We start from the raw sequence: 24,780 nt of genomic DNA, 5'->3' as shown, positions 1-24,780 counted from the left end.
GACAAACCCAAGGAAGCATGCTGGAACAAGCAGACCAGAAAATTAAATTCTGCTCCTTCTCACTTTTGTGTTACTAGCAGGTGAGGCGCAATTCAAAGTGTATTCAAAGATCTTTCTGTGTGTTTTCTGTTTCCTCCCTTGTCTTCTTTATAAGTCAGCCAAATTTGGTAAGATAGTTAGAAATGGGACTTTTGCAAACCTAATGACTAAACCAGGGAAAAATTGGGCTAGAAAAATCCTCTGAGGGAGTCAGGTCTACTGCGGTGCCTGACATCTCAAGACTCCTGGGAATGAAATGTGATGATGTGTGTGAGAGCACCACTAAATGTAACCGGCAAGCTTGTGGAAAGGTACGCATGGTTGTTTTTATGAGTGTGGCACTAGGCCATCCCAGATTATTGGAAGTTTGATTGTTTATTTTTTTTAATCTCCTAGAAAGGAGCTTAACAAATTCTTAAAATAAATTCTATTCCCATATCCACTGTAAATGCATCCTCTAAATATATCAGATCATTTCATCATTCATTTATTTAAAAAATATTTGTGTTTATTTAATTTTGAGAGAGAGAGAGACAGTGTGTGAGCGGGGGAAGGGAAGAGAGAGAGGGAGACGCAGAATCCCAAGCAGGCTCCAGGCTCTGAGCTGTCAGCACAGAGCCTGACGCAGGGCTCCAACCCAGGGACCATGAGATCATGACCTGAGCTGAAGTTCAATGCTTAACTGACTGAGCCACCCAGGCACCCCCCTCATTCATTTCTTAACAGAGACGGAAGAGATGATCACGGTCCTCTCTGTCATGACACCTACCTAATTGGAGACAAGGAATTTTTTAAGATGAAGAAAAGGAACTTCCTAAAAAAGTTTAGAAAAAAACCTTGGCTGTTTACCACTTTCACACATTTGTATATTAAAGATCACGAGAAAGAAAGCAAAATACAAATTATAATCTGGGAAATGATATTTGTAACTCATGACAGATAAAAAGATCATGTTACTTATTTGCTATATTTATTTTGTGCTATTTATATTACTACCAAAATGTCACTAAAATGAGACTAAAGGAATACAAATAATATAAAATTACCAAGAGAACAGAAGAAGAGGCAAGAGAAGACAAGGGATAATACCAAACGTTTGAAAGATAGAGAGCAGATGGAACATTAGAGTGGGAAAATCTGAGCATCAAATATCTGCAAAGGAGATGCCAATGAGAAGTGAGCCAGTCCTTGAAAGGCAATACAAGAAAGTTCTTGGGAATGGGAAGTACCATCTTGGCTAGCATGGAAGGTAAAATATTTTACAACAAGAAAAATGTAATAACCAATAATGGCTTTCAAAACTGCTAAGAAAGAAATACAAATTAAAAAAGGGATCAATATCAGAATACAAAGGCTTAAAATATAATATTCAGCATTTGTTCATTCATTCACCAAATATATATAGGATCTAAACTCTATCCCTGATAGTTTTCCGGGTCTTCCATATAAAATAACAAATAAAATAGCATCCCACTGCAGCAAAGCAGATCCACAGTACAAGGCAATCAGTGGGCGGCCTGGCCCCAGCAGGCCTCTCTGGGGGGTGAAGGGAAAGACCAGCGGGATCTAAGCCTTCCTTTCTTTTTCATTCTTGGCTCAGGTGAGTTTCCCCTTTCAGCAATAAAGCATATCATTCATCCCTTACTGTGTGACAATGTGGACTGTGTCCCAAGCCCTGACACCCAGTGTGGGGGGTGAGCCAGATGGGACCGATTGTAGTGCATGGTGCCATGATTGAGCATTTTGAGTATGGTATTAGTAAGCTTATTCAAGAATAGGCTTTAATTAAAGGTAAGAAAATGAGAAGATAAACCTTTCATCTGAGTGAGAGGAGACAGAAAACAAATATGTCATATGTCAGGTAATTGTAGATGCTAGTTAAGGAAAGGGGATGGGATTCCTATTTTCCATGCTGTAGTCATGGAAGTCCTCTTCCTTCATGCAGAGGAGACCTGAGGAAGTGGGGAGATTACCCCACATCTCTCTGGGAGAAGAGCACTCCAGGCAGAAGAGATAGCAGGTGCAAAAGACTCTGACCAGGAAGAGTGTTTGGCTTGTCCAAGAACAGGAAGAGGGCCCAGGTCACTGGAGCCATGTGATGTGGGGAAGAGTGGTAGGGAATGATATCAGAGAGGCAGCCAAAGGGCCAGGTCGTATACATCCTTACAGAGCATGATAAAGACTTTGAATTTTATTCTGTGTGAGACCAGAAACATGAAGAGTGTTTTGAAAAGGGATTGGTGGAATCTGTCTTGTGTGTGACAAGGGTCACTGACTTCTGTTATGGGACATGGATTTGGGGGAGCAAGGACAAGAGCAGGGAGACCATTTTGGAGACTTGAAATAATCCAGGCAAAAGACCATGGTAAGGATTATAAAGTGATGGAGATTGTGAAGGAAGAAAGAAGTGGTTAGATGCTGGATGTCTTTTATTTATTTTTTAATGTTTATTTATTTATTTTGAGAGAGGCAGAGCATGAGCCAGGGAGGGACAGAGAGACACAGAGAGCTAGAGAATCCCAAGCAGTCTCTGAGATATCAGTGCAGAAGTGTCCAATGGTGGGGCTCAGTCTCATGACCATGGGATCGTGACCTGAGCCAAGATCAGGAGTTGGATGCTTAACTGACTGAGCCACCCAGGTGCCCCATGGATATATTTTAGAGGTTGAGCAACAGGACCTCCCAATGGATTGGATGTGGTATGGAAAAGGATTGGAGTCCAGGATAATCACAAGATTTTGGGTCTGAGCACCTGGAAGAATGGAGTTCCCATATATTCAGATAGGAAGACTATGGAAGGAATGTCTAAGGTTTATGTTGTTGTGGCTGTGGTTATGATCTGGTTGGGATTGTTATTGGGGGATGCAGATCAAGAGTTTGGTTTTGTATTACTGAGTTTGAGATGCTTGTTAGACACCTAAGAAAAGATGCGGGGTAGGCAGTCTGGGATTCAGTAGATAAGTTAGGATTAGACAAAGCAATTTGCTTATTAGTAGCAGAAGATGCTTATTTTGAGCCATGGCACTATATGAACTTACTTATGAGTGAGAGCAAATTGAGGTCTGAACTTGTGGGCCCGCAGCCACTTAGAGTTCCTACAAGTTAGGCATATGAAGAGGGTGTAGCTGAGAAGACTGGAAAGGACAAGCCAGTAGAATCAAGAGTGAAGGCAGAGCCAACCAGAGAAGGAAAAGGTAGTGTTCCAAAGGCAAGGTGAAGAGTGTTCTGAGACAGAAGGAATGAACATCTGTGTCAAAAACTTCTGGTGGTTCAGATAAGATAGCGACCAGGATTTGACCACTGGACTGGCCAATGTGGGGGTCTTTGGAAGAGCGGGTTCACTGCAGTGATGGGGTAAGAAGCCTGATCGCAGTAAGTTCAAGAAAAATATGAAGGGAGGAAGTAAAAATAGAAAGTAAAGACAACCAGTTGGAGGAGTGTTGCTATGAAGGCCCATTGACATTTCTTTCACAGAGAAAGGAACATTTTAAATTATAAGGTACAGATGGCCAATCAATAGTTTTAATCAAAAGTTGGGGTGGAATATAGTCTATCATGAATTGAAGAAATAGCTTTAAACCATGCATTATCTTCAACAAACTAATAAAAAAAACTAATGCAGTTCTGCACAGTATGATAGTCACTATCACTCTGCATCTATTTTTTTTCAAAATAATTATGAAAGCCCTAATTATTTTCCACCAGTGTCCTATTTGCTAATTTATATTGTAAATTATCTTTGCTTTTTTCTGAATGCATGCCATACTTCTGTTTTATCCTTGGGGCTCCAAGGTGAAATCAGAATGGGATTTTTCCAATATTTTCAGTTTTTGTTAAAAAGAAGCCACTAGAGGGATGGTGGGAGCACACAGTATCACAGCTCCTCTTCCTCTGCTGCTGGTGAAATCTGGTAGGAAAAAAAGAAAAAGCAAAAGGACACTTAAAGGACTGCCCTAATGGGACAAAAGTACATAGAAGGGAAATTTAGTATAGTGCAAGGTGAAGAGAGATGTTAAGTAAGAGTTGATTGCCTTGGGAATGATACTGGAGGTTCAATCAACCAGGATATGTTAGGCTTTGCTGCAATAATGAATAACCTCCAAATCTTAGCAGCTTATTTCACACTCATTCCTGCTGTATCCTGGGTTTATATAGAGGTGGGTTCTGCTCATCAGAATCACTCAGGAACCCAAACTGCCGGAGCAAGCACCATCTCCAACATTGCTGGTTGCCATGCCAGAAGAAAAGAGAGAGAAACTCTCACGGGTCCCATACCAGCAATTAGATGCCGTGGTATAGAAGTGATATACGTCATTTCTACTTGTAACCTATTGACTAGGGCTATTTATACGACCCTACTCACCCCACTCAGCAAAAAGGGGGTGCCTAAAGTCACCCTACCACATACCAAAAAAAAGAGAAGACCTGAAAATATTTTACAAATAGCACTAATATCTGCAACAGGGACGGTCTTGAGCTGATGGGATGTATATGAGACTAAGTCTGTTTAACGTAATTCTCAATTCCCCCATTCGATATGCCCTTGAGCCTGGCGCCGGCATTGACCTACCCTGCCTCCAATGCCCGCAACGGTGACGTCCATGCAAAGGGAAGCGAACTTGGAAGGCGGGATTCTGAGGGTCATCTCTATCCAGCCAGCTGCATGGGCTTAAGCAAATCACACAGCATCCACTAGGCTGTGATTAGCTGTGATTAGCTCCCTTACAAAATGAGGAAATCCCTCACATCTCTTCTTGCTCTACCCTGCTTTGATTCGAAGCGATATGCGCTCGTGGACCAGTTTGCCAGATTCTAGGGAGGGGGGAAAGCCGCGTACTACTCCAGATCCAAAGTTTGGTTTTGAGTGGGGGCTGCTGCCCTGAGGCCGGGGCCCCCAAACCCAGGTAGGAGCTGTCCCACGCCCCCTCCCCCAGGCTTCAAGTACAAAGGAATTAGCCACCTGTGAGATTCAGAGTAAAAAGTCAGCCCATGTAGCACAATTTAGTGTTTTTAGACACTTAAAAAGCAGCAAAGAGAAGGGAATCTAACAGTGGTCAGAAGGGAGAGCAAGTGACGGGGCGGGGGTGGGGGGGCAGGGGAAGGAGGGTCTTCTGCTTAATCTACTCAGAGCTACTGGATCAGCTGCTGGAACTAATCCACCTAGACTGAATTGAACAGAGTTTGACTAATTTTTTATATTTATTTTTATATATTGTTTCTATACTACATCAACCAGTAGATTTTATTTTATCGTATTTTTACCAAGTCAAACAATTGTTTTACCACCTCGGGAGGTAGCCTGTGAATATTCACAAGTAACCCTCGTCATTAAAGTCTTTGTCTAGGCCTGTGAGTTTAGGGTGGTTTGGGTTGGAAATGCATTCTTTTTCTCATTTATATTTATCATATACTTTGTAAGCATTTTTCTAGCATCGGGTATGTGCTAAGCATTATGTGAGGCCCCGGGGGATACAAGATCAATACAGTGTAATTCCTGACTTCAAGGGGCCCGTTGTCTTACAGGAGAAGGAACTGGGAAGAATTGTCAACACGCATCCCCACAGCCAGGACTCTCCCCACTCCTGTCCCGTGGCCTGCAATGAGGTGACACGGCCCTGCCACCCTCGTGGGTGCTGTTAAACATGTGAGGTCCCTAGCTCAGCCCAACCTCCCCACTGCTCAGCACTCTTTTTATTTGCCTCCTTTTAGCATTCCCCTGGGCAACATTCCCATCCCTTTTCCTACTCTTCTAACACCCCCACCCACCTCCTCCTCTGTAGACAATCCACCTCTCCAACAGCTTTTCCAGAATCTAGCTGGGAACCAGCCAGTAGCAGCCTCAGTACTTTCCCCTTCCCTGTTTGTATATAGCAAAGGCTTCCATTTAACTAGAAAGACATGTTTTTTTACTTAAATTTCTCTTGAAAATACACAAGGGTTTAAATTAAGGGTAAAAATTGCAATTTCAAATCACAAACGTTTTTTTTTGCCAAAATCTGAAATGTTTGAAAAAATAGGTCAAGAGGCTTTCTTAAAGCGTCAGGTTTTCCCATCTGTGGTTAGATTTGTAGATCACATGTGAGGCCCTTTCATGTGTGGATGTCATCGTTCCAAGAGCCTGCTGGCTGTGCCTTTTATTTCTCCAAGCAAGGCTAGTGCACCATGGGGGTACGCTGAGGACCTGTGAGTCTGGGCAGCAGTTTCTAATTAGGGCTGTGACCTTGACTATATTCCCTAACTCCCTGGGTCTCAGGAAACAGGGATGGCACCAGGCTAACCCATAACTCAGCCTGGAAACTTCACGTCTCACGGCACACCGAGATTTTTGGATAACAGATGGACATTTCAATTATTCTGCCTTATCAGTAAAGAGGAAAGGCATGGGAGGTGAAATTATCCATGTCCTTACTTTTATAGGCAGAATCAAACACTGAACCATGTTTTACAGGGAGATGTTTTCAGCCCTGCATTCAGCATTCGAAACATCTGCCACAGATGCCCAGCAATGGGAACAAAATTTATGGGACACAATAGGAGGAAGACCTTCCTCCTCTGAGCTATAGAATGAAACGCTGTGCCCTCTGAGGGCAGGGATTGGAATTATCGTTGTGCTGAACACCATAACCCTATAAATTCTGTGATCTTTTTGTTGTTGCCCTTAATAGGCTAATATGTACCGTCATCTTCAGGAGATAAGAAGTTTTGTGTCCATGTGTGTATGTGCATGTGTGTGTAAGTGTCAGCACCAGGGTTTGTGAATTTCTGAAGATGGAGAGATTAAGAAATAATTCTGTGATATTCACACACATGAGGTCTCGGTATTTTGTTCTTCTCTTTTTTAAAGTACGTATGTATGTGCATGCGTATGAGAGCTGAAGAATAACAAAACCTTCAACTAAATACTAAGTCAGCTTGAAAGAAATTCAGAACGAGGCCTGATTCCGCTTCTGCATGGAGTCACAGTATTTTCTTTTCTGCTGAGTTGTTCATCTGGGACACTGGGGTCATGGACACCCAGATGTTCTTGGGTTCCACACGGGTGAAGAGCAGCTTAAATGTGCTTGCAGGATTCACCTATGAGGCCTGGGCTGTTGGTACCCCCAAGGGCTCCTGTTGTCTGTTGGTCTCACTCGCCTGGACCAGTCCTCTTTCATTCATCTGAAGAGGGTTTTTTTAATGTTTTGTTTTTGAGAGAGAGAGAGAGAGAGCGAGAGAGAGAGAGCAAGAGACTGAGCATTAGCCGGGGAGGAGCAGAGAGAAAGAGGGAGAGAGAATTCCAAGCAGGCTCCGCGCTGTCAGCACAGAGCCCAACATGGGGCTGGAACCCACAAACCGTGAGATCGTGACCTGAGCCAATGTTGGACGCTTAATGGAATGAGCCACCCAGGCATCCCCTCATTTGAAGAGATTTGAAGTTATCTTTCTGGCCTTCCTCCAGCTCCACCCCTGCCATGACCCCCCCTTCCCCTCAAAAAAGTCAGAGCCATGCTATACCCTGGGCTCTAGTTCCCTAACGTGGCCACACTGGCCATGCCACTGTCTGGTTGACTCCCTCCACTCTTCTTTCTTCTAGGACCAGGGGTCTTCTCCCTGCTTCAGGCTTTGCGGGCTCTGACTTACTGCAGTGTTCTTTCCACCAAGCTCCCATAGGTCTGTGATATGGCCTGGGATTCTGCATTTCTAGCAAGCTCCCAGGTGAGATTTTTGCAGTCTGGCCTGAGACCACACATTGAGAGCAAGCCTTAGAAGTACCCCTGGGGCTGCAGGTGTTGGTGCCTGGCCAGGCTGTCCCATTGGCCTCTAGGCAGCCCTGGTTACAGGCACACCTCTCAGGAGAAGGGAAGAGGCTAGTTCTTGGGGTGGAAAGGACTCACATTAGGCTGGGTTTTGGAAGGAAAAAAAACCCCAGAAAAATACAGCTTTTTCTAATTACAGATAAGAAACTAGTTATTTTAAAGAGAGAAAAGAAATGTAATAGACTAAAATTGCAGTTCCCTAGGTATAGCCTAAGAAATATTGGTCCTGTGAGATGTTAACAGCAGTTGTGAGCAAAAGAGTTTTCTATGCTCGCATGAGTCCTAGAATCTAGAATCTAAACACCCACCGGGTTAAACAAAGTTTAATAGGTTTCTTTCCTTTTCAGGGGCTTTTATAAGTTAATGTGCATTGTGGATCTCCGAAAAGGACATAAAACATGAACCATTCCCCCAAAGTATTTTCCAAGGAAATCCCTAGTTTTTTTCAGGGGGGCTAATAAGACTGAAGTCCATGAAGTTCCCTTTGGGAAAGGGCAGCATGGGGACCCAGTGTCAACGCCCTCAACCTTCTCACCTCATTCTCCTGCCCCAGAGATTATAAAATACAATAGTGTGTGTTTTCTCAGACTCATTTGCTGATGTGATAACGTAGTCATTTTTTAAGATGTTCATGGGCCCATAAGCATTTGGCTATTGTTACTTAATTCTTTGAAACAAATGCCACACATTTCTTTTAAGTGCTGAGGCTGGAATGTGAAAATCCTGACATCTGTTCATCCCCACATTACAGCAAGACTGAAAGATAATTCCCTCCTCACTTTTTCCTCTCCTTACTACATAGTCAGAAGGGTTGAGAATGAGAGAAAGTAAGGGGCAGAGTGATGAGAATGGTGAAAGGAATACGTTTCTCTCATTGCGTCACCGATAATTTAAAAAGCCTAGACATCTCAAAGTTAAACGTGTTTGAGTAAGCTTTAGAGTTTCTCTTTGAGATTCAAGAGTTTGTGTAGATATCAGGAAAATGTCGACTAAGTATACGCGGAGAGCAATGCCTCTTCCAGATTTTGCTGAGTGGTCTGCATCCTGGTGAGTATTTAGTGGCAAGGAAAAGTGGAGATGTTCTTTGGAGAGTCTCTTCTCTCTCTCTCTCTCTCTCTCTCTCTCTCTCTCTCTCTCTCTCTCTCTCTCTCTCTCTCTCTCTCTTTTAGAGTGAGGCATGCATCTGGAATTCCTGTGGTTCTGTTGCAAGCAGACAGGGAGAGGCAATTCATATGGTCACAGCCACAACAGTATGCAGAGGGGGCATCCAGTTCGCTTAATGGGTACGTTCTCTACCAAAATTCTGCTGTAATCCTTGGGGGAAATTACATAGAATAGATGGAGCAAATGAAGTGGTGTGTGTGTGTGTGTGTGTGTGTGTGTGTGTGTGTGTGTGTGTGTGAGGTGGTAGGTAGCTGGGACTAGAGATGGGTGGATTTATGAATTGAATAAAACAATAAATGCTATACTTAAAAATAGTAAAAGTGGAAAGTCATCCCTCCACTGTGATTGCATATTTCTTTCCCCCTGGGAGGGTGTTGGACATATCGGAGCTGGCAGGGGAGGGCCTGTATTGTGGAGGTTGCCTTGGCAACCGCAATAAGTGAGCTTTCCTCTAAAAACTTCACTGGCCCCAAAACAGGCCCAGGCAAGTCCACAATTCAGTGGCTTACGAGCACTTTCTTATTCTAAAACATTGCTACAACAATTGCTAAGAATCATAAGGAGAAGAAAGGGAGGCCATACCGTGCTTATCTTTTCTTCCTCCAGGACGTCGACACAAGGCGCTCTCAATTGCAAAGTCAATGTCCATCTCCCAAAATATAAAATTAAGAAAAAAATTTTTTGCCAACTTGAACATGTAAGCTCTTAGGCATCTAAGTGAGAGAATTAAAACTCTATTTACAACATTTAATTTATTAATTTACATATGTGTAGAATAACTGCATAAAACTGAAAATAAAATTATATACACTCATTAATTTGGAAATATTGTTTTATTCTCCTCTGACATTTCATGAAACAGTCTGATTTAGATGCATCATGTGTGTCGTGGCCTTCAGCAACTTTGCCATCACTGGAAACTCTTTTTGACTTTTTAACAGTTTTCCAAATCACATGATCTTCTCTGCCACCCACGCTTTGACAACACAGTTATTTGTAAGTCCAGATGTGATGCTATCACAGAAGACTGTATTCCAGACTGCCAATACCCACTTCCACAGTATTAGGACAGGTTTTCTTCGTATAAATCGTTATTTGTGGTTTAGTAATGGCATGACCGCTTATCGTATTGCCTTTTTAAAAAAAGCTTATTTACAAAGACATAAGCGACTTGAAAGGATGAGGTTGAACGACCCAAAGGAAAGATGATCATACTCTGTTAAATTTGTTCGACTCCCTTTTATTAATTTAAATGTATTATATTAGATGGCCTAACAAAATAGCTTCAGCAAAAACAAAACCACTCCCTGAGCGTGAGCCACACACTGCTTAAACATGTGCACAGTAAGGGTCTGAGTGTTTCAGATGAGGCCTCCTGAGAAGACACAGCTGTGGACCAGGCAGAAGCAGCACCCCGTGGTCTGCTGAGGCTATTGAATGGTTTCCACTTGTGTGTGTGTGTGTGTGTGTGTGTGTGTGTGTGTGTGTGTGTGTGTGTTAACCAGGTGATTAAGCAGCACACACACACACACACACACACACACACACACACACACAGAAAATGGCCATCCTCTCATTTCCCCAGAGGGAATTACAAAGACAAGATCTTAACAACAGCATGTCATTATTTTAGATTACTGGTTCTCAGCCCTGTCTGCACGTTAGAATCATCTAAAAAGCTTTTAAGAAACACTGATGATACCCAGGCCTCACCTCAGAGCAACTAAAGCAGAATCTCTGGGGTGGAGTCAGAGCATCAGAAGTTTTTCAAGTTCCACAGGCGATTCTAATTTATAGCCAGCTTGAGAACCAAAGTTTTAGATTATCAGACATAAACCAAATGTCCTCATATCTTGACCGAGATAGAACAAATGTCCTAATATCTCAAAGTAGGAAGTTGGGAAGTAGTCACCATGCTCTTCCGGGTTTCGGCAGATTTTCGGACGTTCTGCTTTATATGAATGCCTGGTTGGCACCTTGTTTTTCCAGTCCATGCTTCCATTCTTTCTTTGCCCCATCCTTTAAAACACCCTCCTCACCTGTGCACTTAGAACACAACCAAGTTCTTCTGGGCTAATAGCACCACCCAGAGCTTGGTGCAGGGAATTAATTTCCCCACCAGCTTCCTTCCCACTCAATACGGGGTGCACCCCCAACTCCTCAACTCTGCACCCCCCCCCCGGCTGCCTACACTCACACACATACTTCCTATCTTGTATCTTCCAGTCTTTAGTTGATATCACTAGAGACGTTCTCTTTCTGATGTAACAACTTTCCTTCCATGCTTTTCTTCTAATAAAGTCCACATAACAAAAAATAATAATAGCTTTCTCTTTTTACCCTATATCCGTATCATACATTGTACTAGGCACTTCACATACCTATCATTTATGCCTCACGATGAATCTAGGTAAGACTCAATTTGCAGATAAGGATGTAAAGCTTAGAGAGAAAAAGTACTTGCCCAAGATTACCGAGGTAGCAAGGAATAGATCTGGGATTCAAGTTCTGATGTATCTGACTAGAAGCTCTGATCTCTGCTATTGTCATACACTCAGTCTTCATTTACATGCAACTTATACAGTGATAGCCCCTTATGCCTGATTTACTGCTCTCTGTCACTGCCTTGAAATTGCTAATAATTTTTGAACAAGGAGCCCCACACTTTCATTTTGCACTGGGCCTCACAAATTAAGTAGCCAGTCCTGCTCACCGAGTCCTATCACAAATAATGGCAAGTCACCCTATTTCCTTTGGTAACCCAAACCTACTCAAATAATGACCATTTGAGGAAATGTAGAAATCAACTTTAAAACAAATCTGTGAACTTGAAAATAGATCAAAATTACCTAATCTGAAGAACAGAGAGAAAAAAAGACAAAAGAAAAAATGAAGAACAACAATAGAAGAGCAGTGACAATGTCCCAGGGACCTGTGGTCCAGTAAAAAGTTCCAGAAGGAGAGAAGAGAAAGAAGTAGAAGAATTACTTGAAGGAACAATGTGCAAAACTGCCTAAAATTTGGTTCAAGACACACACTCACAGCTGAAGTTTAATAAACTCCACACAAGGTAAGTATAAAGAATACCACATTCCTCTCTATAAGAGAGAAACTTTATATCTAAAGATGAGAAATTGAAAGTAAGTGGATAGGAAAATATATAACATGCAAACAGCAAAACTGAGAAAGCTGAAGTAGCTATATTAATATCAGATGAAGTAGGCTTTGAGACAAAGACAGTTGCCAAAGCAAAGAGAGACATTTCATAATGAAAAAATATCCAATTCATCAGTAAGATTTTTAGTTATGAGTATGTATCTGTCTAAATAACAGAGCTTCAAAATTCATGGAACAATATTGACAGATGTGAATAGAAAAAAAAAATCCCACGAGCCTTGTTGGAGAATTTAACATCCCTTTCTCAGACACTGATAGACCAATCAGACAAAACAGTTTAGTATAGACTTAAAAGATATGAATAACATTAACTAATTGATATTTATAGAACACTTCACTTAGAATAGAATAGTCATTCCTTTTAAGAGCACGTGTTCACCAAGAAAGACAATCTGGTTGGTCATAAAAGAAGTCTCAATAAATAGTATTAAAATCATTCGGAATATATCATTTAATTACTATGAAATTAAATTAGAAATTAGTAACAATAAGATATCTAGAACACTTCAAATTTAATTGGAAGTTAAGACGCTTGTAAGTAATTTAGGTATCAGAATATTACAAGAACAGTGAAAAATATCTAAAACTGAATGAAAATAAAGATATATTAATATTTGTGAAGTGCATCTAAAGCAGTTCTCAGAGGAAAATGTATAGCTTTAAATATTTATATTACCAAAGAATGGTCTACACTTGATGACATAAGAGTCTACTCCAAGAAGATAGAAAAGGAGAGAGAACAAACTCAAAATAAGTAGCAGAAAGGAAATAATAAAGATCAGAAATTAGTAAACAGACAACAGAAAAATTGAACAAAACCAAAAATTGGGAAAGACCATCAAGATTGATAAACTCCTAGTTAAACTGAGGAGGAGGGAGAAGAGAGAGAAAGAAGGAGAAAAGAGGTGGAGAACACAAATTATTAATATCACAAATGAAGTAGGGATTATCACTACAGATTCTATAGCTACCAAATGGATAATAAGAACAAATTTATACACCAAATTTAACAACTTAGATAAGGTGGAAAAATTTCTTGAAAAATAAAACTTACCAAATATGACATAAATTGAAACTGAATTTTGAATAGGCTAATAATATCCAGTTTAAGATTAAAAATTGTTATTAAAAATATTCTCACAAAGAATATTTCAGGGCCAATGGTTTAGCTGGAAAATGCTATTGGACATTTAATGGATGGCAGAAAAACTTCAACTTGACATACAATCTCTCAGAAAATAGAGGAGAGATCACTTCCCAGTTCATTTTATGAAGCCAGGGAAACTTTAATACAAAAATCTGTCAAAAACATTTCAAAAATAACTACTAAACCAATATTCCTCATGCACATAAAGCAATAATATTTAATAAAACATTAACAAATTGAAATTGTGAAAATATCAAAACAATAATACATTTTGACCAAAAAGGGCTTATCTTAGAAATTCATGGTTACTTTAACACTCAAAATTTCATCAGTGTAATTCACTACAATAACAGAATAAAGGAGAAAACCCATATGATGAATTCAATAGATGCAAAAAAAATTTCATAAGATTTAACACTCTCAATCATGATAAAAATTATCATCAAACTATATGGGAACTTCCTCGATTTGATAAAATTCTTTTAAAAACTACAGCTAAAATCATAATGGTGCAATCATTGTTTTTTTTTTTCCTAATATCAAGAATAAGGAAATAGAGTCAGCCTGAGGATACTTTCCTTTGTGCTATTTCCCTTCTGGTCAAGCATAAGCCCCAGTAAAAGTCTTGCCTAGAAAAAAATAAATAAGGAAATACTGCCCCCTTCTCACAACTTCTATTTAACATTGTACTGGAGTTCCTAGTCAGTGAAATAAGATAAGAGAAAGAAAAATAAGGCATAAAAATTAGAAAGGCAGTGGTAAAACTGTGTCTATTTGCAGATGATATGGTTGTTTATATAGAAAACTCCAAGGAATCTGAAAAATGACTACTAGAACCAATAAATTAACATGTTTTCAGGATAAAAGGCTAAACGTACAAAAATGTGCAAAAGTCAATTGTGTTTTTTTAAACGAGCAGCAAACCTTTAGAAAATAAAAACCATTCCATTTTTCAATAACATGAAAACCCCTTGGGAATAAATTTGACAAAAAAATTCTATAAGACCATAGTTTAGAGCTATAAATGTCCCTAAGATAGAGACTAAGTAGAGAAATATGCCATATTTAAGTATTGGGAAATTCAATTTTAAATTGTTAATTCTCCCCAAATGGATCTATAGATTAAGTGCAACCCCACTCAACTCCAGCAAGATTTGTTGTAGAAAACAACAGACATATTCTAAAACTTACGTGGAAATACTAAGTATCTGGAATATCCAAAGACCTCTTTTAAAGGAAGGACAAAATTAGAAGATTTAAACTAATCAACTTGAAGATTACCAAAAAGCTACTATGGGACTAGCATGAGGATTGACAAATAGATATATGTAACAAAATTGAGAATTTATGTGCCCAGTACTGTTCAATAAACATTCCAAAGCAATCACTGGGGAAATGGAAGTCTGTCACAAATGGTGCTGGAATTATGGGATATCTACAAGGAAGGAGAAGGGAAAAAGAACCTCCACCTCTGCTCACACACAAAAATTAGAGATAGTCATAAACAAAACTGAAACCATAAAGCCTTTTGAAACAAACATACAAGAATAACTTTATGACGAGAGTGGGCAAAGATTTCTAAGATAAAGCAAAAAAAAAGCATTAGCTATTAAAGACAAAATTGATTAAACTTCATCAGAATTAAAAGTTATGTTCCTTTGAAAGAAACCATTTAAAAAAATCCTTTAAAAATGAATAGGCAGGCCACATCCTGGCAGGAAATGTTTTCTTTTTAAAAAAAAAATATAATTCATTGTCAAATTGGCTTCCCTACAACACCTATTGCTCATCTCAACAAGTACCCTCCTCAATGCCCATCACTCATTTTCTCCTCTCCCCCACTCCTCCATCCACCCTTAGTTTGTTCTCTGTATTTAAGAGTCTCTTGCAGTTTGCCTCCCTCCCTCTCTGTTTGTCACTATTTTTTCCCCTTTCCTTCCACCATGGACTTGTGTTAAGTTTCTCAAGATCTACATATGAGTGAAAACATGGTATCTATCTGTCCTTCTCTGATTGACTTATTTCACATAATATCTTCCGGTTCCATCAACATTGTTGCAAATGGCAGGATTTCATTCTTTCTCATCGCCAAGTAGTATTCCATTGTATATATAAACTACATCTTCTTTATCCATTCATCAGTTGATGGACATTTAGGCTCTTTCCATAATTTGGCTACTGTTGAAAGCGCTGCTATAAACATTGGGGTACATGTGCCCCTATGCATCAGCACTCCTGTATCCCTTGAGTAAATTCCTAGCAGTGCTATTGCTGGGTCATAGGGTAGATCTATTTTTAATTTTTTGAGGAACCTCCACACTGTTTTCCAGAGTGGCTGCACCAGTTTGCATTCCTACCAACAGTACAAGAGGGTTCCCATTTCTCCACATCCTCGCCAGCATCTGTTGTTTCCTGAGTTGTTCATTTTAGCCACTCTGACCAGTGTGAGGTGGTATCTCAGTGTGGCTTTGATTTGTATTTCCCTGATGATGTGTGACATTGAGCATCTTTTCACGTGTCTGTTGGCCATTTGTATGTCTTCTTTGGAAAAGTGTCTATTCATGTCTTCTGCCCATTGCTTCACTGGATTATTTGTTTTTAGGGTGTAGATTTGACGAGGAATTGATATACAGGAAATGTATCTATCTCCTACAACACAGTAGTAAAGGAGACAAACAACCTAGTAAAAATGCATAACCGCTTTGCACAGACACCACACAGAAGATATATGAAAGACCAATAAGAACATGAAAAAGTGTTCAATATCGTTAATCATTAGGGAAATTCAAATTGAAACCACAACCACTGCAAACTCAATTAAAATGACTCAAATTAAAAAAGAAAACACCCTGAAAATAGCAAATATAGGCAAGAGTATAAGTGGTTGGTACTTTCATATATTGTTGATGAGATGGTAAAAAGATGCAAAGAAGGGAGTGCCTGGGTGGTGCAGTTGGTTAAGCATCAAGTCTTGGTCTTGGCTTAGGTCATCTTCTTGTGGTTTGTGAGTTCAAGCCCCGCATCAGGCTCTGCGCTGATGGTGTGTATCCTGCTTGGGGTTCTGTCTCTCCTTCTCTCTGAGCTTTCCCTGCTTGTGTTCTCTCTCTCTCTCAAAATAAATAAATAAACTTTAAAAAAAAAGATGCAAAGAGTTATAACCACTTTGAAAAAAGTGTTGCAGTTTCTGATAAACCAAAAATCATATACCTACCCTGCAACCATTAATTCTACTTGTAGGGATTTTCCCAAGAAAAATGAAAACATAAATTCACAAAACACCTTGTACACAAAAGTTAATCTCAATTTTATTTGTCATAAGCGTAACCCAGAAAACAACCTAGGTGTCCATCCGTGGGATGGAGGATGAATTGTGGTATATTCATACAAAAGAATACCACGGAACAACTAAGAAGGAAAATCTACAGATAAATGCAACAAGGTGGTTGAATCTGAAACATATTATGTTGAGAGAAAAAAAACCTTGTACAAGACTATATATCGTACAATTCCATTTATGTGAAGTTCTAGAATAGGCAAAACTAATCTGTTGTGAAGGAAATCAGAGCAGAGGTTTCCTCTGGAGAGATGAGGAGGAAGATTGCCTGGGAAGGGGCATAAGAGCACTTATTGGGATAATGGTCATTTTCTGTATCTTAATGGTGTTTAGAGTTACACAGGTGTATGCAATTGTCAAAACTAATCAAATGTATTCTAAGGGGTTCAAGTCAGTGTAGGAAGACCCTGAATGCACCTTCTGTTGCAACATAACAACTCTACAGCTACATATGGAATAATTCCATCTGAAAAAGTTCTCAAAACTAAAATAGTGCCTCTACAACAAATGACAAAAGGGTCACATTAAGAAGGGCAGGAGGGGCAGAGAGAGGCTCTTGCCAAAACCCGTCACCCCAGCCACAGGGACCCACAACTGGGAGAGGTCTCAAAACTGTGGAGTTTTTCTTGAGGAGTGGGGAGTTCGTGCTCCATAGTGGACAGTGCAACACTTGGGTTCTGCACCAGAGACAGCCCCCAAAACCAAACTAGCAGGAATTATGTCCAGACGAACCATAGAACTGTAAGGAACAAAGAATCCACTCTTAAGGGCTCACACAGAGACTCACTTGCCCCAGAACTTAGCACAAAAAAAAGCAGTTTGAAGCACCTAGACCTTACATGTAGGAGACCTGCTTACTGAACTTACAGTGACCACTGTAAAGGAAGGAACTTAGTGGGACTGTCTACGGATAGAAGGCTAGCAGTTACCATTTCTGTAATCTCATTCCTAGATTGCACTTCTGCGCCCCACACGTCATCTTTTATATAAGACCACTCCTTCAAGACTGGGACAGGTAGCTATTTCACCTAGTACTTAGAAACAAACCAGAAAATCAGCATAATGGGAAAACAGGAATATGTTTCAAATGAAAAAAAAAAAAAGACAAAACCTCAGAAAAACTCTGATATACACAGAAGGAATCTGCCTGATAAAGAGTTTAAAGTAATGGTCATAAAGATGCTTATCCAACTCAGGAGAAGAATGGATGAACACAATGAGAACTTCAATGAAGATGTAGAAAATATAAGAAAGAATCAAAAAGAAGTCATAGAGCTGAAGAATGCAATAGCTGAATTGAAAAATACACTAGAGGGATTCAACAGCAGACTTAATGAAGTAGAACAGATCAGTGAGCTAGAAGAAAAACCAATGGAATTCAACCAGACAGAGCAGAGACTTTAATACCCCATTTACATCAATGGATATATCACCCAGACAGAAAATCAATAAGGAAACATCAACCTTAAACAACACGTTACACCAGATGGGACTTAACAGACATTAACAAAACATTCCATTGAGAAGCAACCAAATACATTCTACTCAAGGGCACATGGAACATTCTCCAACACAGATCACATTAGGCCACAGAACAAATTTCAATAAATTAAGGAAGATTGAAGTCATATAAAACATCTTTTCTGAGCATAATTATACAAAACTAAAAAACCAATCACAAAAAGAAAACTGGAAAAAAAACACAAAAACATGGAAATTAAACAACATGCTACCGAACAACCAATGGGTCATCAAAGAAATCAGAAGAGAAATAAAAAAATACATATCTAGAGGCAAGTGGAAATAAAAATACAGCATACCAGAATCTATAGGATGCAGTAAATACAGTTATAAGAGGGAAGTTCATAGCAATATAGGTCTCACATAAGAAATAAGAGAAATCTCAAATAAACAATCTAACGTTACACCTAAAGGAACTAGAAAAAGAACAAATGAAACCTAATGTTACTAGAAGGAAGGAAATAATAAAAATCAGAGCCGAAATAAATGAAATAGAGCCTAAAAAGACAATATAAAAGATCAATGAAACTAAGAGCCGGCTCCGAGAAAAGAGAAACAAAACAGACAAACCTTCAGCTAGACTCACTAAGAAAAAAGAGAGGGCTCAGATAAAGACAATCAGAAATGAAAGAGAAGTCTCAACTGATATCACAGAAATACAACATATCATATGAAACTACTATGAACAAGTATATGCCAGCAAACTTGACCACCTAGAGGAAATGGATAAATTCCTAGAGACATGCAATCTTCCAAGACTGAATCATGAGGAAATAGAAAATCTGAATAGACAATTACTAGTGAGGACATTGAATCAGAAATAAAAAACCTCCCAACAAATAAAAGTCCAATACCAGGTAGCTTCACTGATTAATTCTACAAAACATTCAAAGATTTAGTATTTATCCTTCTCACACTCTTTGAAAAAATTGAAGAGGAGGGAATGCTTCCAAGCTCATTTTTCAAAGAAAAGCATTACCCTGCAACTAAAATCTGACAAAGACACTGCAAAACAAAACAGCAGAAAACAAACCTAAAAACAAACAAAAAAACTACAGGCCAATATCCCTGATGAATATTGATGCAAAAATTCTCAACAAAATATTAGCAAACCAAATTCAATAAAAGGATCATACGTCATAAAGGGATTTATTCCAGAGATGCAAGGATAGTTCGACATCTGCAAATCAGTCAGTCTGATATACCACGTTAGCAAAATGAAAGATAACAATCATATGACCATCTCAATTAATGCAGAAAAAGCATTTGACAAATTCAACACCCATTTATGGTAAAAACTCTCAACACAATGGGTACACAGGGAATGTACCTCAATGTAATAAAGGTCATGTATGAAAAACCCACAGCTAATATCATACTCAATGGTGAAAAGCTGAAAATGTTTCCTGTAAGATCAGGAACAAGATAAAGATGCCCACTACCCACACTTTTATTCAACAAAGTATTGAAAGTCTCAGCCACAACAATTGGCCAAAAAAAATAAAGAAAAGTCATCCAAATTGGAAAGAAAGAAATAAAATTATCACTATTTGTAGATGACATGATACTATACATAGCAAACCCAAAAGACTCCACCAGAAAACCATTAAAACTAATAAATTCAGTAAAAGTGAAGGATACAAAAACAATAGACAAAAATTTATTGTACTTTCATACACTAATAACAAACTATCTGAAAGAGAAATCAAGAAAACAATCCCATTTACAATGGCATCAAAAAGAGTAAAATAACTAGGAATAAATTTAACCAAGGATATCAAAGACCTATACTCTGAAAACTATAAAACCCTGATTGAAGAAGTTGAAAGACACACAAATAATGGAAAGATATTCCATGCTCATGGATTGGAAGAATTAATATTGTTAAAGTGTCTGTACTACCCAAAGCAATCTACACATTCACTGCAATCCCTATCAAAATTCCAATGGCATTTTTCACAGAACTACAACAAATAATTCTGAAATTTGTATAGAATCACAATACACCCCAAAGAAAGCAATCTTGAGAAATAAGAACAAAGCCAGAGGTACCATACTCCTTAACTGCAAATCTACAATAATCAAAACAGTATGGTATTTGCATAAAAAGAGAGAATGGAAAAGAATAGACAGCCCCAAAATAAATGCATGCATATATGGTCAATTAATTTGTGACAAAGGAGGCAAGAACATACAACAGGGAAAGGACACTCTTTTCAATAAATGCTGTTGGAGAAACTAGACAGCTACATGCAAAGGAATGAAACTGGGCCGCTATTTTACACGACATACAAAAATGGAGTAAAGACTTGAATGTAAGACCTAAAACCATAAAACTCCTAGAAGAAAACACAAGTGGTAAGCTTCTTGATATCAGTCTTAGTGCTATTTTTGGATTTGACTCTGAAGGCAAGGGCACAAAAGCAAAAATGAACAAGTAGGATTACATCCAACTGAAAACATTCTGCACCATGAAGGAAACCATCAACAAAAGGAAAAGGCAACCTAGTGAATGGGAGAAGATGTTTGCAAATCATATATCCAGTTAGGGGTTAATATCCAAGACATATAAAAAACTTCTATCAACTCAATAAGAACAACAACAAAATCTGATTTAAAAATAGGCAGAGGATCTAAATAGACATTTTTCCAAAAGAAAACATACAGATGTCCAACAGGCACATGAAAAGATGCTCAACATCACTCATCATCAGGGAAATAAAAATCAAGATCACAATGAGGTATACTTGGCAGAATGGCTAAAATAAAAAAGACAAAACAAAAAATGTTGGCAAGGATGTAGGAAAAAAAGAACCCTGTTGAGATGCTGGAAATGTAAGTCGGCGCAGTCACTGTGGAAAACAATATGGAAGTTCCTCAAAAAATTAAAAATAGAATCACTGTATGATCCAGTAATTCCACTATTGGGTATTTACCCAGAGAAAACTAAAACACTAATCTGAAAAGATGTAGGTACCCATGTTTATAGCAGCATTATTTATAATAGCCAAGATATGGAAATAATCCAAGTATTCATTGATAGATGAATGGCTAAAGAAGAACCATGGAATATTACTCAACCATGAAAGAGGGTGATATCTTGCCATTTGCAACAACATGGATGGACCTTGAGGATATCAAGCTAAGTGAAGTAAGTCAGACAGCGAAAGACAAATACCACATGATTTCACTTATACATGGAATCTAATAAACAAAGCAAACAAAAAACAAAACAAAACCCAGACTCATAGATAGAGTGGTGTTTGCTACAGAGGAGAGTGTTGGCAAGGGGCAGAATGGATGAAGATTATCAAGAGGTACAAACATCCAGTTATAAAATAAATAAGCCTTGGGATGTAATGTACAACATGCAGAACATTGCATCAAGTTTGTATGGTGACAGATGGTAACTGGACTTGTGATCAGTTTACAATGTTTATAAATGTCAAGTCGCTATGTTGTACACATGAAATTAATATAATATGGTATGTCAATTATCCTTCAATTTTTAGAAAAGGATCCATTTAGTGGAAGAATATTAGCAAAAAAAGGGAAAAAAACTCATCAAATGGTGCCATCAGGATTTATGTATTTCATGCTGTACAAAATTTATCTGAGTAGAAAAAAAAAGTACTTTAAACAATATGGAACTCCTATAAATAAGCAATAACTCTAGTTAATGATACGTATACTGAAATAGTTAGGGAGCAATGTACTCATGAATGCATTTTACTTTGAAATGTATCCAACAAACTGATTGATAGATGAATCAAAAGATTGATAGACGGGTAGTTAATAGATTTAGATGAAGCAAAAAAAAAGTTAATATTGGATCTAGATGGCGAGTTTTCATTATAAAATCGTTTCAAATTTTTTATATATCTGACATTTTTCATAATAAAATGTTGAGAAAAACCTCAATGGTTACCACCCTCATTGTTTAGAACCTGGCCCCACAAAGATTCTTTTAGGGAGGAGTATTTTATCACTGACATTGTTTGAAATTGCCAGCACATGGTGATAATAAAAAGCAGATTGACTTTCAGTCAGGTTTATTATTGTTTTTAAATTCTCAACGGCAATGCATACCCTTATTGCCGGCACCCAGGGTGGGCGCTCCTGTTAGACGGCGCTGGGTACATGGTTAGTGTCATAGAGTTGGAATAGCATGGTGACAGGAATCAAAGCCAGATCTGCCTGATTCCAAAGCCCCTTCCATGCCAATAACTTCTTTCCACATTATCCTGCTAGCTGTGCTGCAAATTATGCAAAGATGAAAAAGACATAAAATTCTTGCCTTCAAGGAGATCATAATATGTGGAGATAGATCCATACTTCTATGTTTCTAATACAAGTGAGTACTACAAATTTTCAAATAACATGTCGGAGAAAAATGGGAGAGCTTCTTAGGAGAAGTGGTATCTGAGGTATAATTTCTTCCCTACTTAAACCTTTACCCATGTGGCTTCCTATGGTTCATAAGCTCAAGTCCAAAATCCTTAACATGGCCTACAAGATCCTACGTGATCTGGCTCCTTTCTTATTTCTGTATCCTCATTTTTAAAATTTTTTTTTAACGTTTATTTATTTTTGAGACAGAGAGAGACAGAGCATGAACGGGGAGGGTCAGAGAGAGAGGGAGACACAGAATGGGAAGCAGGCTCCAGGCTCTGAGCCATCAGTCCAGAGCCCGATGCGGGGCTCGAACTCACGTACCATGAGATCGTGACCTGAGCCGAAGTCGGACGCTCAACCGACGGAGCCACCCAGGCGCCCCTGTATCCTCATTTTTAGCATCTCCCAGAGGGCAACCCTCTAAAATTAACACACACACACACACACACACACACACACACACACACACACACACCCTACTCTGGCCAGACTGGCCCGCTTTCTGTTCTCTTCATCACGTTCCTTCCTGCCTTGGGCCCTTACCCGGGCAGTGCTTCCTTCCTGAAATGCTCCTCCCTTATTTCCTCCCCTTCTCCCACCTCCCACGTTACCTAGCCCAATCTAATTCCTTCTATAAGGCTCAGATAAAAGGTTGCTTCCTGAATAAAACCTTCCCTGACTCTCAGGCCAGATTGTCTCCCCTTCTCCTGAGGCCCAAGACACAGTTGTAATTATACCATTTCTTGTGCACATGTTTGTGTTGTATAGTTGTGAACATCTGTGTGATTGAGAACCATATTTGACTTGTTTCAATAAATATTTATTGAGTGATTAGAATGAAATAACTCAGTAAATGAATTCATGAATGAACGAAGGTTAGGACCTTAACACACAATTATAGAATGGAGACGGAAGGTCTAGAGAGAGGCAAAACCTTGAGTCTAATTCCAGAGGGAGGAAGAATGAGAAGAGATACAAAGACATGAGTGTTAGGTACTTTCTGAGGTTGAATTTTTTTTTTAAATCAAATCGCCAGAGCTTCTTGTGTTTGTCCTCACGGGGGGATCAGATATGAGTTACATTTTGTAAGAAGCAAGTAGATTAGAGGAACTCAGGAGAGTCTGAAAAAATTCTCATCAGCCCCATCTTTAGAGTTTCTGGGGAATGTTCCTTTTCTACTGTATCTCACAACCCCAAAGAGACCCAAACTGGAATCTGGCCAGATTCCTGGGAATTGTCACATTTTGATTAGCATAGTCTAATCCTACCTCGTCTCTTTTAGCTTAGATGGTGGTCCTAGACTCCCTAGACTCCCTCTCTGGGGCACGTGAAACTTTGCAAAGAAATGCTTCTAGATGTCTAAAAGTTCTTATTAAATCAGCAACTGGCTAATGATATGGTGTGGAAAGAAACCATCTTGATTTATTATTGATTTCTGCTCCATTTCTTTAGTCATGGCAGGAACATGGAGGTGCACTCAGCAATTTAAATGTTCCCCAAAGAGCTTGAAAGTGTATGAAGAGTTTTATTTCAAAAAAGGGGCTCACACATTTTTCCCCTGTATTTCGGTTTCCATTTATTGATGCCTTGATCCCTGTGTAATGATGAACAAATAAGAAATAGATGGAAAGCCAAAACAGTATACACAACAACCCCAAACCATAATAATGTAACAGTAAATCCCTCTTTCAACATGTGAAGTCCTATGTACAACTTTCCTAATAAAGGAAACCAAGAAGTCATTTTAAAACCATGCCCATACAAAGATTTATAAACCATAGACTTATTTCTTTCCATCTTTTCTGAGGTTTCTCTGTGACTAATCTGAATTTCAATTTCCTGGTGTGTGTAAAATTAGGATATTAGACTTAGTTTGGCCTACTCCATGACAGACAGAACACTAATCACTCATAGAATCCTTTGCAACGGAATATACCAGGCAGTCACTACCAATCAATTAGATATTGCATATGAGTTGAAATCTATGCACTGCCATGGAATTAGATCTTTAAGTCTTCTTATAGTCCATGTCTGAAATCTATAATTCAAAAGTATGCCTACACAAAGGAATAGTCCCAAGTACAGATGCACGCACATCCAAATTTTCAACCTAATAACTTTCATAGATACAAATGAAGAGCAAAAATGCATCAATTTCATTGAGAACCCTACAGCGTTACTTTGATCTTGTGAGGACACCCCCAACT

The 24,780-nt window shown here is 38.9% G+C and overlaps 1 long non-coding RNA gene across 1 annotated transcript in view; it reads left to right on the top strand.

Moving 5' to 3' along the window:
• Positions 1 to 8,309, top strand: part of LOC123383970 — a 77,510-nt gene extending 69,201 nt beyond the window's left edge. The window contains exons 2-3 of the long non-coding RNA XR_006594435.1: positions 7,613 to 7,734; positions 8,183 to 8,309. This is a non-coding gene — a long non-coding RNA (uncharacterized LOC123383970). The remainder of the gene's footprint in view (positions 1 to 7,612; positions 7,735 to 8,182) is intronic.
• The last annotated feature ends 16,471 nt before the right edge of the window (positions 8,310 to 24,780 follow it).

The sequence above is a fragment of the Felis catus genome, chromosome A1, assembly GCF_018350175.1.
Source record: "Felis catus isolate Fca126 chromosome A1, F.catus_Fca126_mat1.0, whole genome shotgun sequence".
Lineage (NCBI taxonomy): Eukaryota > Metazoa > Chordata > Mammalia > Carnivora > Felidae > Felis > Felis catus.
Note: the sequence above shows the minus strand (reverse complement) of the source record. Positions and strands in the feature narration are given on the sequence as shown.